The sequence below is a fragment of the Mastomys coucha genome, unplaced genomic scaffold, assembly GCF_008632895.1.
Source record: "Mastomys coucha isolate ucsf_1 unplaced genomic scaffold, UCSF_Mcou_1 pScaffold22, whole genome shotgun sequence".
Taxonomy (NCBI): domain Eukaryota; kingdom Metazoa; phylum Chordata; class Mammalia; order Rodentia; family Muridae; genus Mastomys; species Mastomys coucha.
In genome coordinates, this window is record NW_022196905.1 from 49,569,415 (window position 1) to 49,587,349 (window position 17,935).

The following is a 17,935-nucleotide window of genomic DNA, read 5'->3' on the forward strand; positions in this document are numbered from 1 at the left end:
GAGAAACAATGGTGCAGGAAGAAAAATGATTCTACTACAGTTCAGTGAAATAGAATACACAAATGTTAAGGTAAGTATTCCATACATTTCTTCATAAACATTGACCTGAAGATAATACATTTATATGTTTTTTCCATGATGTCTTCAATTAAAATAATGATTTTGAATTAAATGTTCAACCTCCAAAGGTTATAATGCTATACTCTAATCCAAGCATTCAAGAAGAGAGACAGCAAGATCATGACAAGATCAGAGCCATTCTAGTCCACAACAGAAAGTGTCTATCCAATCAGATCTACAAAGTAAATACTTGTCTCAAACAATATGTTTCTTTAAAAAAGCAAACAGAAAATCAAGTGAATATTAAAAATCTTCAAAATCCATAAACTTCTTATTATGTTCTAAAAATTTAAAACACCTTATAAAAACCTGGAGGGTAGGAGTACATAAAATTTTCATCAAATAATGTTAAAAATCGGAATCAAGATTGCATTAAAAAGTTTCCATTTAAGTCAATATTTAGTACATAAATACCTTCATAAAATAAATCTGGAGTCTTACAACCAGTAATTAGTTAAGCACTTCTCTGAAGCTTACAAAATTTAATGAATTAAATTTTATTATCTCTTTAATCTTGATCTAATCTTGAGTTTCCAGAGGATAGAGTTTATACATTTCTTACTTTCCCTATTACTAGTATTTTTCAGCTGTTGTAAATATATACTAGATTAATAATAATGTATAACACTGTATATTGCCTCTGATGACCATGGGCTCAAAGTGACAGTAACTTTTCAGTGTGCATTGGTAAGTAACATGTGCCATGGTGGAACCAACAAAAATCTTTGCTGCAAGTCACTCTGCAGATGCTCACTGCCCATGCTTGCCCTGCAGGCATCAGGGATGAATGCTGCCTCCACAATTTCTCAGCTCTCCATTGGGAATCTGTTTCTAGAGTCTGATATTTTCCCCAAGTTATGCATTCTAAAGTTCATGTATTAGCAAGGGAAACCTTATGCACATGCACATCCTCAGAGCATTTGATTATCTTGCACTTCTCCCGAAGTAAATAAGCCAGTGTTTGTATTCACAGCAGCTCTATTATTCTAGCCATGGTTTCCTTATACTTGTCCACAATCGTCTATTACTATGCCAATTCAATTGCTCTGTGACTTGTGCCAAATTGCTTTGCCTTGCTTACGCACAATTTCCATTTTGTAAAACAGGATGATAATAATATCCACCTTACAGGGCTGGTGTGAGAGTTGAAGCAGGCAGTATATGAGGTTCTCAGCACAATATATATTATATAAAATTGTTTATTATAGATTACAAATCTTATATATATATTCTTCTTACATGTTAAACCTGTCCTGTTACTGGAAGAAAAAAATCCACTATAATGTCCTTGAGAAATGCAATGGGTTTTCTTTTCCCCTTTTCATTGAAAGGAAAATTCAATAAATAATTATGGAAGTAGTCTATTCTTCCAGGATCCAAATTTATTTCTACTTAGGTCTTTACCCATACCCACCTCCTGTTCCCAAACTGTCTTTCTCCTTGTAAAGGACATTCAGGATCTTCTATTATGTAAGATAATAACAGTGAGTAATTATAGCACAATTTGTTGGTTTTTTTTCCTTGAAGTTGGGAACATAGAATCAAAGTCGTCACAAGATTATTATTTCAGTTCACTTGAAGAATCTGTTGTGTGTGTGTGTGTGTGTTTGTGTGTCTGTGTGTGTGTGTGGTTTCTAGGACTACTCTATATCAATTGCTCCCTTCCTAGAAACACACTAATATTTTGTTTCATAGTCACATTTTCTACTACTGATAAATGTTTCTACTTCTCTCTTATTGGCAAACATATAAAGTAGGCCCACCTGAATAATATATCATTAGCTCTAAATTCCTGGCTCATTAATCACATCTGCTAATCAGTTTAAATTCATAAATCAGCATATTCATAAAGTCATAAGTCAGGGAACAGCTTTGAGCCTAACACAGTGTAACTTTAAATTTTAATACAGTTTTTAAGGCCCTTCATCATCGGGTGTCAAATTGCCTATTACTATTTTGTCCTCTCTCCACTGTATTCTAATGACATCCTTTGGAAACTTCAGTGTGTGACTATATGTCTATAAGTCTATATGTATATATGTATATATATCTTTTTTCTTTATTTACATTTCAAATCTTATCTACTTTTCTCGTTTTCCCTCTGAACCCCCACATACCATCCCCCCTCCACCTACTCACCAACCCACTCACTCTAGCTTCCCTGTCCTGGCATTCCCCTACAGTGAGGCATCAAGCCTTCACAGGACCAAGGGCCTCTCCTCCCATTGATGACCAACTAGGCCATTCTCTGCTACATAAGCAGCTGGAGCCATGAGTCCCACCATGTGTATTCTTTGGTTGGTGGTTTAGTCCCTAGGGTCTCTGGGGGTACTGGTTGGTTCATATTGTTGTTCCTCCTATGGTACTACAAAACCTTTCAGCTCCTTAGGTCCTTTCTCTCAGCTACTCCAATGGGGACCCTCTGCTCAGTCCAATGGTTGGCTGCAAGCATCCAACTAGATGTTTATCAGGTAGTGGTAGAGTATTTCAGGAGACAGCTATATCTGGCTTCTGTGAGCAAGCACTTGTTGGCATCCACAATAGTGTCTGGGCTTGGTGACTGGATATGGGATGGATCCCCAGGTGGGGAAGTCTCTGGATGGCCTTTCCTTCTGTCTCTGCCCCACACTTTGTATCTCCTCCCATGGTTATTTTGTTCCCCTTTTAAGAAGGACCGAAGTATCCATACTCTGGTCTTCCTCCTTCTTGAGCTTCATGTGGTTTGTGAGTTGTATCTTGGGTATTCTGAGCTTCTGGGTATGTGCATACCATGTGTGTTCTTTTGTGATTGGTTCAACTGGTGCTTAGCATGTGTGGCTATATTTTTAACATATCATTCTTTTTTTTAGACGTGTGTTACCTTCCTCTTTTTATTCTCTGTACATTTTTATGTTATTTTTTGATATTGAAATAATGCTACTCATTTGAACTTTTGTCTCCATAATCTGTTAGTAAATTAGAGGGAATAGAATAAATAAATGCAAAATTGTATACTTTTTTAGATTAATAAATAGAAGCCTGAGGATTTTTAAATCTCCATAGTTCTTTTCAAATTGATGATAATATCCAGAAAAAAATATTGCTTTTTAAAGAGACTCTGAATCTACTTGGCATAGTTTGATCGAACATGGAGAAAGGCAACAAGAATTCTGAGGAAAACTACTTAAATTTGTGTGTGTGGATATGTGTGTGAACATGTGTTTGCATGTGTCTGTGTGTGTGTGTATGCTTGTATGTACAGGGCATTAATATTCAGGCATATTTCTTTGCACACATTTATCATAATGTTTATTTGGAAGACCAGAGAACACCTGATGTGAGCCTTTTCCTTTTACTACCGTGTGTTTTCCAGGCCTTGTATTCAGGTGTCATGTCACCTAGAACAAGTTTTATTTTATTGGTGTATTTTGTTTGTTTGTTTGGTTTGGTTTGGTTTTTAACATACTGAGCCGTTTTGCTCCCAGAGCTCATTGATGTGTTAGTCTTTATTTGAAATAGAAGTATTAGTTAGAAAAATTAAGGATATTGTGAAACTGGTTTGCAAATAATGTGAATACAATAAAGAAAGTTAAGGAGCCTACAGCATCTTCCAGAAGTCAGAGAGACTCGTTGCAAAACTTATGGAGGAATCACACTGTTCAGCCAGTTCTATATGGCTCAATGGGATGCTATTACTACACTTAGACAGTTAAAAATCACACAGTCAAATGTTACCAACAAGACTTTTAACATTCTTGTCACTATAAAATAAACTCTGCTTCTTCTCCCTGACAGAGTCTTCTATGTTTCTCACTGTTCAGTTCTTCCAGTATGAATATTTCTAGAACTTGTGTTTGACCCTCAGAAGTATAGAATGGTAACATTACTATTTCTCACTCCAATTTTTGTATGAGCTCTTTAGGGAAGAAACAATTCTACTTGAAATAGTTTAAAAATGTTTTTACATACACTGCTAATATGGCAGGTTCTACTATGCCTTTCACACATGCAAACACAAAACAAGTTGAATTAGATAAATTTCTTTACAAATCTGTCTTAAAGAAAAAAATCAAAAACCATAATTTATGGAATAACATCATTATTCATTTTGAGCAATAGAAACATCCAAAAATGTTTCTTAGTTTTGTATTGTCAAAATGACATATTCATTTTTATGTAATGGTCCAGTCAATGGGTAATGCCGTGAGACACACACACATCAGAAGCATTGATGTGACTTATCTGCATTAAAAGATGATGAAAGTTGTTCAGTTTCAGTAATGTATAATTTATTAGATTAGAAGTTGAAATTTTGCACATTCTTTTTTATATTACCAATGTAAATCTTCGTCCTTGTTTTCAAGAGAAAAATCAACTTTTCCTAATGAGGTTAATTGTCAAAACTTTCCATAATTGAAAAGAAATTTCTGCTTTAAGGACCAAAATGCATTGGAAAAATTAGATTAAAAAAATCTACAATTGGAGTACAAAATCCAGTATTTTGGTAGTTGTCGAATGCAAAAACAATTCCAGTATTTCAATGGTAGTGGAACACCAACAATTCAAAATGAAAAAAAAATATATTATAAAAATTACACTGGTCTTCAAACAATAGGTTAAATTTAAAGGAGAAACTAGGTATCTGTTTCCGAGGTATCTGTTTTAAGTATCTGTAGTAATCTTTAAGTAATTGGAAAATACACTTTTAATCATATAATTTGCAAACTGAAAATGAATTCGATAGCCTGCATAAGCAAGAACTGAACAAAGACAACAACAATACATGGCAACATGGATGGGGAAAGAGTACTGACTTGAAGAAATATTCTTCTCCATGGAAATGTACAATAACTGGTCAGACCTTAAAACATACAAGTAACGTTCTAAAGGCTGAGCAGGTTATATTTAAGAATATACAAGTATATACATATAGTCATGTAACAACACTTAATACAAAAAATGTCAAAAATATAAAAGAGAGCAAGAAGAAGTATAAAAAAGATTTTGGAGAAAAGAAAGAGGATGACAAATTATGTAACTATAATATATATACACATATATACATATATATGAAATAAAATAAAAAGAATAATGAAATGTAATTTTTCGTTAATTAAATCATTCGTCAGATATCTTTGTAATCAACATAAGCCAGAAAAAAAAATGAACTGTGTGATTTCTGGTAGAACCCTTTACTACCAAGATATCCTCATTAACTCTCCTGTGCTAATTGGGTTATTACATTTTCTGCCTATGTGTTTTAATTATTTATTAAACTTAGTCATTCCTTATGTCTATTTTACTCTTATGTCTATTTTACTCTATTTTAGTCTAGCTTGAGTGTTTCCTCAAAGCTTCATTGTAGCATATCATTTATAAACCCTTTTCCTTTTCATTGCATATATTTAAGGTATAAAGAATATTTTTTTCCATTGAAAAGTCACATATTCCATTCAAACAATTCTTTCATTTTTCTGTTTTCCTTTTAAAAGTTCTTGTGAGTAAGCATCTTTTCACCTACAATAAATTCAAAGTTTTAAATGACTCATAAAGTTCATCTTACTTATACAATGATAGGATTAGTCTTACATTTATGTCACATATATATTTCTTTAATCTTTTTAGTAATAAAAATGTCCATTGTATATATGAATATCTGTTTATAAATGCCCTCATATGCAAACACAAATATAACTATATATGTGTGTCTTTAACACATTTGTTATTTTTAATTAAGAACAGATTTTCAACTTTTTAACTATGGTTTATGATGAATCATTTTACTTAACAATATCTGGAACCTGTATAAGAAAACCAACAATGTTTGTCTATGTACTTTTCTATAATATCCTTATCAGTTGAGGAGTTTTGATGCATATTTGTAACTTCAAATTCCCAATTATTATTGATATTTCACAGTAGTTACTTACACAAATTATCAAGCATTTATATGTCAATGATATTTTATATTAGGTGACCATAACAGTAACATAAATAGCAATTTCTGCCACCATGAATGGTAGCCCGTGGAGAGTAAACTATAAGTTCAGAACTAGCTTGCTATAACATACAAGCATAGGTAAAGGCATTCTAAATAGGATTGTAGTTGCTTGGAAAGTAAGGCCAACAACTAACAAACAAGACCTCAAGAAAACAAAAATATGCTATGTATTAAAATAATCTGTCACTTGAATATGGAGACAGTGGTAGAATAAAAATATATTTTCTAGTTATACATTTAACTAGAATTAATAACAAATTATACAAAGTACTTAAAAACTAAATATCAAAAATGTGTTATGGAATATCATTTGAGATGCAAATGAATGGAATGTTTAATAAAAGAATAAAAAAAGAAAAAAAGGAAAGAAAAATAAGTTATGATACTGAATATAGTTTTCAAAAAATAAACAGTAATAAACATTTTAAACAATGTATAATGTCATTTGTTATTAGATATTCTGGATTAAAATTGTTAAGATTACATATCATTCTTGTTAGAATGACTATTATCAAACCAATCAGTTATTCAAAAAACTGCACAAGATTTTAGGTAAAAGAGAATGGCTATTGTTAGTAGGGGTATAGAATGGTATATCCACCATAATATTGATCATGTAGATTCATTATAAAGCCAGAACTACAATATATAACATATTCATGAACATATACCCCAACTATTCCTTTTCCTTCTATAGAGACACATGCTCAGCCATGTTCAGTGTATGACAGGAATGGAATCAGATTGGATATTTATAAATGGGCATATACTTTCTCATTTGTGGATGCTACCTTCAAATGAACTAGATTTATGTGTTTAACCTGGAATATGTTTAGTAGATAGAGAACAATTTGAACGAGGCTAGTAGGATATAGGGGTTATGAAAGTAAGTCTCAATCAGTGATGCGGTGACAATACAGAGATAGAGCAAGAGGTCTAACCAATGAAGTATGAATGAGCTATATATAAATACACTACTTTTTTCTCACTGGGAGGGGAAATTTTTTTAATTAGATATTTTCTTTATTTACATGTCATATGATTTCTCCTTTCCCAGTAACACCTCCAAAAAAACAAACAAACAAAAACAACAAGAACATACTCCTGTTGCCTCCTCCCTCCCCATGCTTACCACCTCACCCTCTCCCACTTATTGGCTCTGACATTCCCCTACACTGAGGCACAGAACTTTCACAGGGCCAAGGACCTCTCCTCCCACTGATGATCGACTTTGCAATCCTCTACTATACACATGCTGCCAGAACTATCAGTCCCACCATGTATACTTCCCTTGGTTTGGTGTTTGAGTCCCTGGGAGCTTGAAGGGTACTAGTTAGTTCATATTGTTGTTTGTCCTAAGGGGCTGCAAACCCTTCAGCGCCTTTGGTCCTTTCTCTAACTCCTTCATTGGGGACCCTATACTCACTTTTTAACATTAAAAAACCTAAAAATTATAAGAGGAGGAGATGTCTTGGAAAGTTGAATAAAGAAATCTGTTCCCAGTGAGATTCAAGCATCCCCTCTTGTGCCTTTCTTCTTGTTTAGCTTGTGGATATTCTGTATTTTATAGCTAATATACACTTATAAGTATAGACTATGCATGCCCTTTTGAGACTGGGTTAGCCCACTAAGGATAGTATTACTATTATATACCTATTTGTCTCAAAATTAAAGATTTATTTTTTAAATAGCTGAATAGTATACCATTGTGTTTTTTATCTTAGTCATACTGATAGGTATGATGGGATCTCAAAGTTGTCTTAATTTATATTTCCCTGATGACTAAGGACTTTCAATATTTCTGCAAGTACCTTTTGTCCATTAAATATTCCTGTGATGGGAATTTTCTATACCCTGCTTTTAGTTGGGTAATTTGGGTTGTTGGTGATTAGCTTTTTGAGTTTTTATAAATTTTGGATATTATCCCTCAGACATATAGGGTTGGTGAAGGTTCTTTCCCAAGCTGTAGGCCACTGTTTTGACCTATGAACAGTGTCCTTAGCCTTACAGAAGCTTTTCAGTTTCATGAGATCTAATTTATGTTTTATTGATCTTAGAGCCTGAGGCATTGATGTTCTGTTCAGGAAATTGCCTCCTATAGTAATGTGTTCAAGGGTATTACTCACTTTATTTTCTATAAGATTTATTGTATCTGTTTTTATGTTGAGATCTTTGAGTTTTATGTTGGACTTGAGTTTTGTGCAGGGTAATAAATATGGATCTATTTGCATTATTATATATATACATTTAGTTAGACCAGTACCATTTGTGGAATATGTTTTCTTTTATCTTCTTTACAACAAAAATATCATGTCCATAGGTTTGTGGCTCTATTTCTGAGACTTTGGATCCATTCCATTGATCAATATATTCATTTCTGTACTAATACCATTCAGTTTTTATTACTTTTGCTCTGTTGTATACCTTGAGGTCAGGGATGATAATTCCCCCTGAAGTTCTTTTATACTTCAGGATTGTTTTGGCTCTCTTGGTCTTTTGTTTTTCAATAGCTAGTTGAGGATTGCAATTTCAATTGTGTATAAAAAGATGTGTTACAATTTTGATGGTGATTGTATTGAACCTATAGATTGATTTTGCTAAGATGGTCATTTTTACTACATAAATCATACCTATCCATGAGCATATGAAATCTTTCTACCTTCTGATATTGTCTTCAATTTCTTTCTTTAGGGACTTGAAGTTTTTGTCAAACAGATCTTTTACTTGCTTGGCTAGAGTTGTCAGAGGCAGATAGAGGGATGAAACTGGGTGGCAGAGAGAATGAGGGATGGAATGGGGGGGGTGTTCCAGATCAGGTGTGGGGAGGAACAGAAGACATGACCAGAAGGCCATGAGAATGATTAGAAATCTGCAAGTGACAGGTATGGGAAGGTATGTGGTCCTGATTGTGACAGAGACCTTGGATAAGGAATGTTTCCAAGAATCAATGAGTGTGACTTGGGCTGTGATATGGGGATATGGAACATGAAAAGGCCACCACTTGTAGCCCGACAGAATCTCCAGTGGATTCTTAGGGACTCCAACCCACCCACAAAACTTTCAATGCAAAATTTATCCTGTCTACAAGAAATGCAGGGATAGGGGATACAGGGACAGAGGAAATGGTTGAACATTAACAGGCCCAACTTAATCCCTGCCACCATTAGTGATACTTCGTTAAACTTGCAGACAGGAATCTAGCATGTCTGTCCTGTGTGAGACTCCACCTAGCATCTGACTCAGAGAGTTGCTGACACCACATCCAAACATTGGATGGAGCTTGAAATTTTATATGGAAGATTAGGGGGAAGAGTTGTAGCCCTGAAGGGGATAAGAACTCAACAAGAAGACCGACAACATTAATTAACCCAGACCCTTGGTGCTCTCAGAGATTGAGAGGCCAACCAAAGAATATATACGAGTTGGACCAAGGACTCACTGCATATGAATAGCACATAAACAGCTTGGTCTTTGTCTAGGTTCCAAACAAATGGAGGAGGGACTATCCCAAAAGCTGTTGCTTGTCCATGGAATATGTTCTTCCAGCTGGACTAGAATGTTTGGACTCATTGGGAATAGATGTGCTTAACCCTGCAGAGGAGACAGGGTGTGGGGAGGATGAGTAGAATGCTTATGGGAGGGAATAACCAGGAGGGGGCAAAATGAGCGTGGTGTAAAGAGAAGACGAAGGAAAGAGAGAGAGAGAGAGAGAGAGAGAGAGAGAGAGAGAGAGAGAGAGAGAGAGAGAGAGAGAGAGAGAGAGAGAGGGAGATATCTTCCTAAAATCCATTGTTAACAAAACCAAAATCCCATGGCATGCTGTGGAAAATGTCCTCAAAAGTAAAAGTGATATATGCTCTTTAATTTACTCTTTCTTGCTCACTAAAACTAAACAATAAAGTAAAATTGCAGACCACAGCACATACTTGGATTGCAATGTAAAGATGTGTTCTAAGATTGTTCTCTATTTGTAGTTTAAGACTAGATAATAAACCTCATTTTTTTTTGAAACATAAGTGTTTAGTATGAAGAGCCAATTTGTTGCTATTTAAGATTTAGTTTTGTTTTCCTCTGAGTTTGTATCACTTTTCCATGTTTTTCATGTATCATTATCTTTTAGAAAAATATTTGCTCTTCTGGAAAAAATTAATGAACAATTATAAAAGCTGAGAGACATGGCCATGCTACATTTGTGAGTCATAGCTGACTAACAGGTTCTATATTCATCAGGAAATCAGTAACTGTTTCACTAGTAAACCTGGATGATCACTTTCCTATCTTGGTTGATAACTCTGACTTTTAATTATAGAAACTAATGTTCTAACTATAGTCTATTAATCCTATAATTTTAGCCAGCTTAACTATCATTAGAGACTACATCTTCAAAGGTATAAAATTTGTATTAAATACATAAGCAAAACCAAAGTATAGTAATCTTAAAATATGTCATTGAACTGTGTTTTTATAAATAATTCAGATTTGAAGTGAGTGTATAATTCGTTTAGCTTTAGGTAGCTGAAAGGAAATTGGTAGAAACTTCAGACAATGTCTCATAGGTATATCTGATATTCATTCTAACATTAAAATAAAAGCAATTTACTTGTAGAATTAAGTTTATAAGAAGGAAATTTATTTATAACCTAGCTTGAAGTCAAGTTTCAGATTATAAAATTTGTTCAGCACTTGGTAGTCAGAGGCAGGCAGACTTCTGAGTTCGAGGCCAGCCTGGTCTACAGAGTGAGTTCCAGAGCCAGGGCTATACAGAGAAACCCTGTCCCAAAAAGCAAACAAAAACAAAAAAAAACAAAAAAAACAAAACAAAAAAAAATTTTGTTACCGAACTTTCTAAATTGTGGATCACTCTACTGATTTGACCATATTTTGAGTATTTTATAGGTAAAAATGTCTCTATTTAATGTTTAATTGCCTTAGTCATGTCTTTAGGTTAATTTTTTTTATTACTTTTTTAAAAGATAATTTGGTAGAGGTGCAACTTAGAAGAGAAATGACTGAAAAACAAGGCATTGCAGCCTTTAAGTAACCAGTTTTTTAAAGGTACCAGGATGCTATCTGATTAAAACTAGTCCCCGGTGTGGCCTGAGGGCATCATACCAAAACTCTTGGTGTGCATGAATGTCTTATCACTTCCAATTATCCTTTTCAGGAAAGCTTATGCTGTTAAACAAATGTAGATTTTTAACAAGGACCTAAATGCTGAATTGTATATATTTTACTGTAATTCTACATGTTATGCTATATTGTCTTATTCAAGGTGAAACTTAGAGTAATGCATTCAACTTTAACTACTACGTATGGATAGGTAGTCAAAAGTCAGACAAACTGGAACAAGGAAATTTAGAAGTGCAATTGATTGTGCATTGATATGCCTTACCTCTTATGACAGAAGCACATTAAAATGTATATTAAATAATTTTTTCATTTATCTGTGCCATCTTATCTTACATTGGCAAATCATATTTATTTATACAAAATATTGATTCAAATGAGGAAGAGTGGTTAGGTCTTATTGAAAACAGTACATATAGAGACCTGTTTTAGTAGAAGAGTGCTGTATGTACTTTTACTGTGTTAATCTGAGTGTTGTATAAGAAAATGCAAGGTTTCATCACAAGGGTTTCTCTAGGCAACATGATAGGATTTGAAACAAGTAAAAAATAAATTAAAACCTCTTTACTATTTAAGAACACTAATTTCTTTCTTTCTTTCTTTTTTTTTTTTTTTTTTTTTTTTTTTTTTTTTTTTTTTTTTGGTTTTTCAAGCAGGGTTTCTCTGTATAGTTCTGGCTGTCCTGGAGCTCACTCTGTAGACCAGGCTGGCCTCGAACTCAGATATCCGCCGTCCTCTGCCTCCCAAGTGCTGGGATTAAAGGTGTGCACCACCACTCCTGGCCAAGAACACTAATTTCAATTAATTAAAGTAGAGATCACCACTGTATATATGCTTACATAGAATGTTGTACACAGTAACTAAATATAAGGGTTATTAATAGACTTCTGCAGTATAAATTTGGTTATGCAGCAACAAACTCCTCCAGATATACCCCTTACCTACTCTCAAAAACCTACCAAAGTGTTACAGTTGTTACTATGACTACTAAATTGAGAATCCTTCCCACTCCTCATCAGTCAAATATATAAATCAAGCTGGGCCAGCTCTGTGTAGCACATCAAATATCTGGTCATACTGATTATGCAAAATAAATGCAACCTGAAATATACATGACAGCTTGTGAAAACCTTTAATAATTGCACAACAGAATAAATTTACTTTTTTCCCCCTATTTAGTTTTGGAGAAAGAAAACTCTTTGCAGAAGAATTCTGGAAAGGAATAAGAAGAACAAAACTTTCTAACTGCATGCCACAGCTTTTTACTGAATCTAATTTACTCCTTATTTTTTTGTATTCATCTGAGATGAGTTTTTCTTATTTGAATTAGAAAAATAAAAGATAAATGAGTATCATTGTTAAGTTGTGTTAGCTAGTCAGTGAAGTAATATCTCAGAATTTGATGAATAAAAATGTGTTTATTATTGTAAAGGGTAAAAAAAAATGCTGTTTGTCTACTTATTTCAAACAATGACTTTATTCCAGGGTAATTCTGTCTCATTTTATTCTCTCCTCCTTCCTTCTTTCAAATCTTCCTCTAAATCTCTTCCTCATTTGTCTTTTTGTCTATACATATATATATGTATATATACACACACAAATATATAGTGTCTGTGTGTATATTTACAGTTAAAACACTCAGTTTTTAATAAGAATATATGGTGAGAGAATAGTGGTTTGAAGTGCATGATACTTATTTTTTTCCTTGCCAAGAAAATTGTCTAGAGTATATATATGTGTATGTGTATATATATGTAAGTATGTATAAAGAGTTACAGGCAGCTAATGACTGTTAGGAGAAAGAAAATTAGCTTCTTTAGGGATGAGCCCATTTATTTATTGTCTAATGTAAAGTGGTCTAAAACCATATTACCAAACATCATTTTAATAACAATACTCATATTTTTAACATAGAGAAGACACTTGGCAGAAATTAAAATTTTGCCCGAGTCAGCATTTCTTGATATCAAAATATATGTTCATATATTGAAAATGCATTGGTGTATTTACCCAACTATTTAAAAATGTGATGTCAGGCTACTCATAGTTAGGCACAGAATCCCTTTCAATCAAAATAAAAACAGTGCATGAGCCAATAGCATGTGCTTGCACACTTCTCTGTGTATAGTTGCATTCCAGATGAACAACAGCAAAAAAAAAACAATTGAAATGGTTCTGGAAGGAAAAAAAAGCGTCCATAGGGGTGTACCATATTGATGTTCATTCCAGTATTAATGCACCATGAAGAATGATTGTCTTATAGTAAAGACTATTACATTCATGAGAGTAATTTAATTCTTTTTTTCTTATAATACAAATCTTTATCACTTTCTCAAGAAGGCATTAATTTTTTAATTGTAAATGGATTATTTTCTTACAGTATATTCTGATTACAGTATTCCATTCTCTCACTCTCCTTCCACATAAATCCACATCCTTTCCTGTCATCTATTAGAAAATAAACAAGCTGTTGCTCCCAGTACTCTCTCCCTCCATCCTCCAGCTTCCTCATCCCTCCTGTTCTCAATCCCATCCCTGTCCTATATAGTCCTCCCCTTCCATCTACCCTACTCCATTGTCTAACCTATTTCCTCTACTCAGTGAGATTCAATCATTCCACACTTGGGGCCTTCTTGTTGCATAGCTTCTTTGTGTATGTGTTACATTACATGTTTACTTTAAGGCTAATATCCACTTAAAAGTGAATACATACCATGTTTTTCTTTCAGGGTCTATGCTACCTCACTCAGGACTGGATTGGGGGGGTACACTTCTGGAATGAGCTAGGCTAATAGAAACTCGCAGGAATCTATGAGTTGAACCTAGTCAAGATTCCTAGCAATGGGGGGCATAGAGTGTGGACTGGCCATTTTTGTGACCCAACAAGACCCAACATTAACCCAGACCAAAAACAAACAAACAAAAAAGAACCACTTAAATCACAATTTGTTCTGCCTACAAAATGTATAAACTAAAAGATGGAGAAGAATTTGAGGAAAGGGTCAACCAATGATAGGCCCAGCTTGAGACTCATACCATGAAAAATGAGCCCATCCTTGATAATATTAATGATACTCAACTATGATTTCTGATAGGAACTTAAGTGTCATCAGCAAATCTTTTTCCAGCTTTATCTGATAAAAACAGATGCAGAGTCTCATGGCCATACAGTAAATGGAGATTGGGGAATCCTGTGAAAGATGAGGAGGAAGGATTGAAGGAACCAGGGAGGTCAAGGACAACATGAGAAAACATACAGAATCAACAATCTGGGCACATAGGGGCTTATAGAGACTGAACTGACAATGAGAAAGCATGCAAGGGATAGATAGATGCCCTAAACACATATGTGACAGTTAAGCAGCTGAGTCTTCATGTGGGACTCCTAAAGCAGGAGCAGGGGCTGAATGACTTATTATCTGCCTTTGGATCCATTGGAGGTCTCGCTTTTCTGAGGAGAAGGGAAAGAAAAGTAGATAGGGACAGTAAGGTGAGAGGGAGGGACTGAGAGAAGAGGGATAGGAAGCTGCAATAGTGATATAAATAACTAACTTAATAGAAATAAAAGAAATCAAATAAGCATCTATAAAAAGAGAAAAGAAAGGGAATAGATTATTTTAAAAAATAAAATAAAAACAATTAAGCTTAAATAGGAAAATAAAAAAATAAACAACAAAGAGTCTCAAAAGAAAAAGCACAAGAAATATGTATAGAAAAAGAGAGAAACTCATTTGCAAGACACATAAAAATTCTGTAAAGACAAAAAATTGGGAATAATAGTATACAGAAAAAAAGACCTGTAAAATTAAAAGTATGTTCTGACAAAGCATAATGAAATTTAAAAAAATAAGCCTTCAAAAATACAATTGACTTTGTAGGTTTCTAAAATTAAAAAAATTATCAAACTATTTGCAAACTTCTGTGTATACTGTTCAAGAATTAAAAGTTTGAATATTGTATTATTAGTAAAATATTAATATCAAACAAATTTTAATTGGGTAATGTTAACCTTAGTTAATAAAAGATGATGTTAAAACAGTATATAATATTTATATTAATTGAAAAGAGAATAATCACTATGTATATAACATTTTTAATAATATTAAATTTAAAATAAACTATATATAATATTAGGAATAGTATTTGAGCGGCATTTATCTAGGAGTCTTTTAAAAATTTACCTTCCTTTTATATTCATAAATTAGACAAATAACTCACAAGATACTTAGTGAAATAACCTAGTATTGCTTGCCTTTTAATATAATTTTGTCGTTACAATATGTAAATTGTATATTTATTGTGTTAAGAAATACTTAATATTCCACACATTGAACAACTGTAGTTATTATTGTTCAACTTTGAAAAATCTCAAGTAATCAATCATAAAATGTTTGATTTCCTTTGACTTAAAAATGACTTTTAGCATAAAAGTAAAGATGTCAGATATGCATTAGTACTCATACTTGCTCATTTCTCTTATTATACCTATTCATATCAGTATTTCTTTCTAAAGTTCTCGATTGAAGACACTGTAATTTATACTCAGGAGAAAGATCTCTAGCCTGGATCTGCCAGCAAAGAGCCAGGCAGAACTATGTATGTTAGACACAGAATATGTATGGTATCAAAATAAAATATACAGTCATAAGGATTAGTCCTTTTAGAAATTCTTTTCCTTGATTTAGAAGCTGCACCCAGGAAACTTGACTTGAAAATAGCATAATTTCTTTTTATCTTATTGGATATTTTATTTACATTTCAATTGTTATCAACTTCTCTGGTTTTCCCTCCTGAAACCCCCCTATCCAATCCTCCCTCTCCCTGCTTCTATAAGGGTACTCTCCCACCCATCTACCCACTCCTGCCTCCCCATCCTGGCATTCCCCTACACTGGGGAATTGATTCTTCACAGGACCTAGAGCCTCTCCTCCCACTGATGCTGGGACAAAGTCTTCCTTTGCAACATATGCAGCTGGAGTCCTGAGTCCCTCCACATGTACTCTCTGTTTGGTAGTTTAATCCTGGGAGCTTTGGAAGGTCTGGTTGGTTGATGTTGCTTTTCCTATGGGTTTCAAAACCCATCAGCTCCTTCAGGACTTTCTCTAACTCCTCCATTGGGGACTCGGTGATCACTACAATGGTTGGCTGAGAGCATCCACCTCTGTATTTTTCAGGCTCTGACAGAACCTATCAGGGGACAGCTATATCAGGCTCCTGTCAGCAAGTAGTTCTTGGCATCTGCAATAGGATCTGGGTTTGGTATCTGCCTATGGGATGGATGCCCAAGTGGAGCAGTCTCTGGATGGCCTTTCCTTAAGTCTCTACTCCACACTGTCTCCATATTTCCTCCCTGGAATATTTTGTTCCCCCTTCTAAGAAGGATGGAAGCATTCACACTTTGCTCTTTCTTCTGCTTAGCTTCATGTTGTCTGTAAATTGTATCTTGGGTATTCTGAGATTGTGAGCTAATATCCACTTATCAGTGAGTGCATACCATGTGTGTTCTTATGTAACTGGGTAACCACACTCAGTATATTTTCTAATTCCATCCATTTGCCTAGGAATTTCATGAATTCATTGTTCAACATCCTTAATCATCAGGGAAATTAAGTCAAAGCAACGTTGAGATTCCACCTCACACCAGTCAGAATGACTAAGATCAAAAACTCAGGTCGCAGCAGATGTTGGCGAGGATGTGGAGAAAGAAGAACACTCCATTATTGGTGGGATTGCAAGCTGGTACCACTCTGGAAATCAGTTTGGTGCTTCCTCAGAAAATTGGACATAGTACTACCTGAGTACCCAGCTATACCACTTCTGGGCATATACATGCCCAATATGTAATAAGGACACATGCTCCTACTATATTCATAGCAGCCTTATTCATAATAGCCAGGAGCTGGAAAGAACCCAGAGGTCCTTCAACAGAGGAACGGATACAGAAAATATGGTATATTTACACAATGGAGTACTACTCAGCTATTAAGAAAATAGTGCTGACTTTCATTAGTAAAGACACTGAACTAAATCGTTCTCGATATTTTTGTCAAGAAGTATATATATGGGAGGAATAACATGTCTGATGAAAATTTAAAGTGATTTAAACAACACTAGTAAATGAATCTATATTCCTCATTGTATAGTCCAGTTTCTCAAAATGTTCTGCATGGAGCAAACATCTTTTTCTTTTCCATTTGCTTAAATAATCATTGATATAACTACAACAGTCAAGTTTTAAACACAAGTAAGAGCTTTATGTAAGCAAAGGACTGCCAGCAGCTGAACTCACCCATTCAAAATTTAGTCTCTTTCTTGGGGTAAAAATTTGGTAGATCTGTGGAATACACAGCAATTTTGACTGAGAAAGTACGAAATATTTGGGACCAGATTTACTCAAAATTTAGTGATACTTCAATCCTATGCTAGCAATTAAAACGGTTCAAATATTTGGAAAATTCTTTGGAGTAGAAGATATATGAATCATCCCTCAAGCTATTTTTAGAAGCCTAACATGTCTTATGCAAAACAGAAACCAATAGAAGATGAGTCACATATTGAGACACAAAGAAAGATTTAACAAATTGAAAGAACATCATGCATTCTGAAGGCCAATGTAATAAATCTGTAAATCATTAATAATAAAAACTCAGCCGGGCGGTGGTGGCGCACGCCTTTAATCCCAGCACTTGGGAGGCAGAGGCAGGCGGA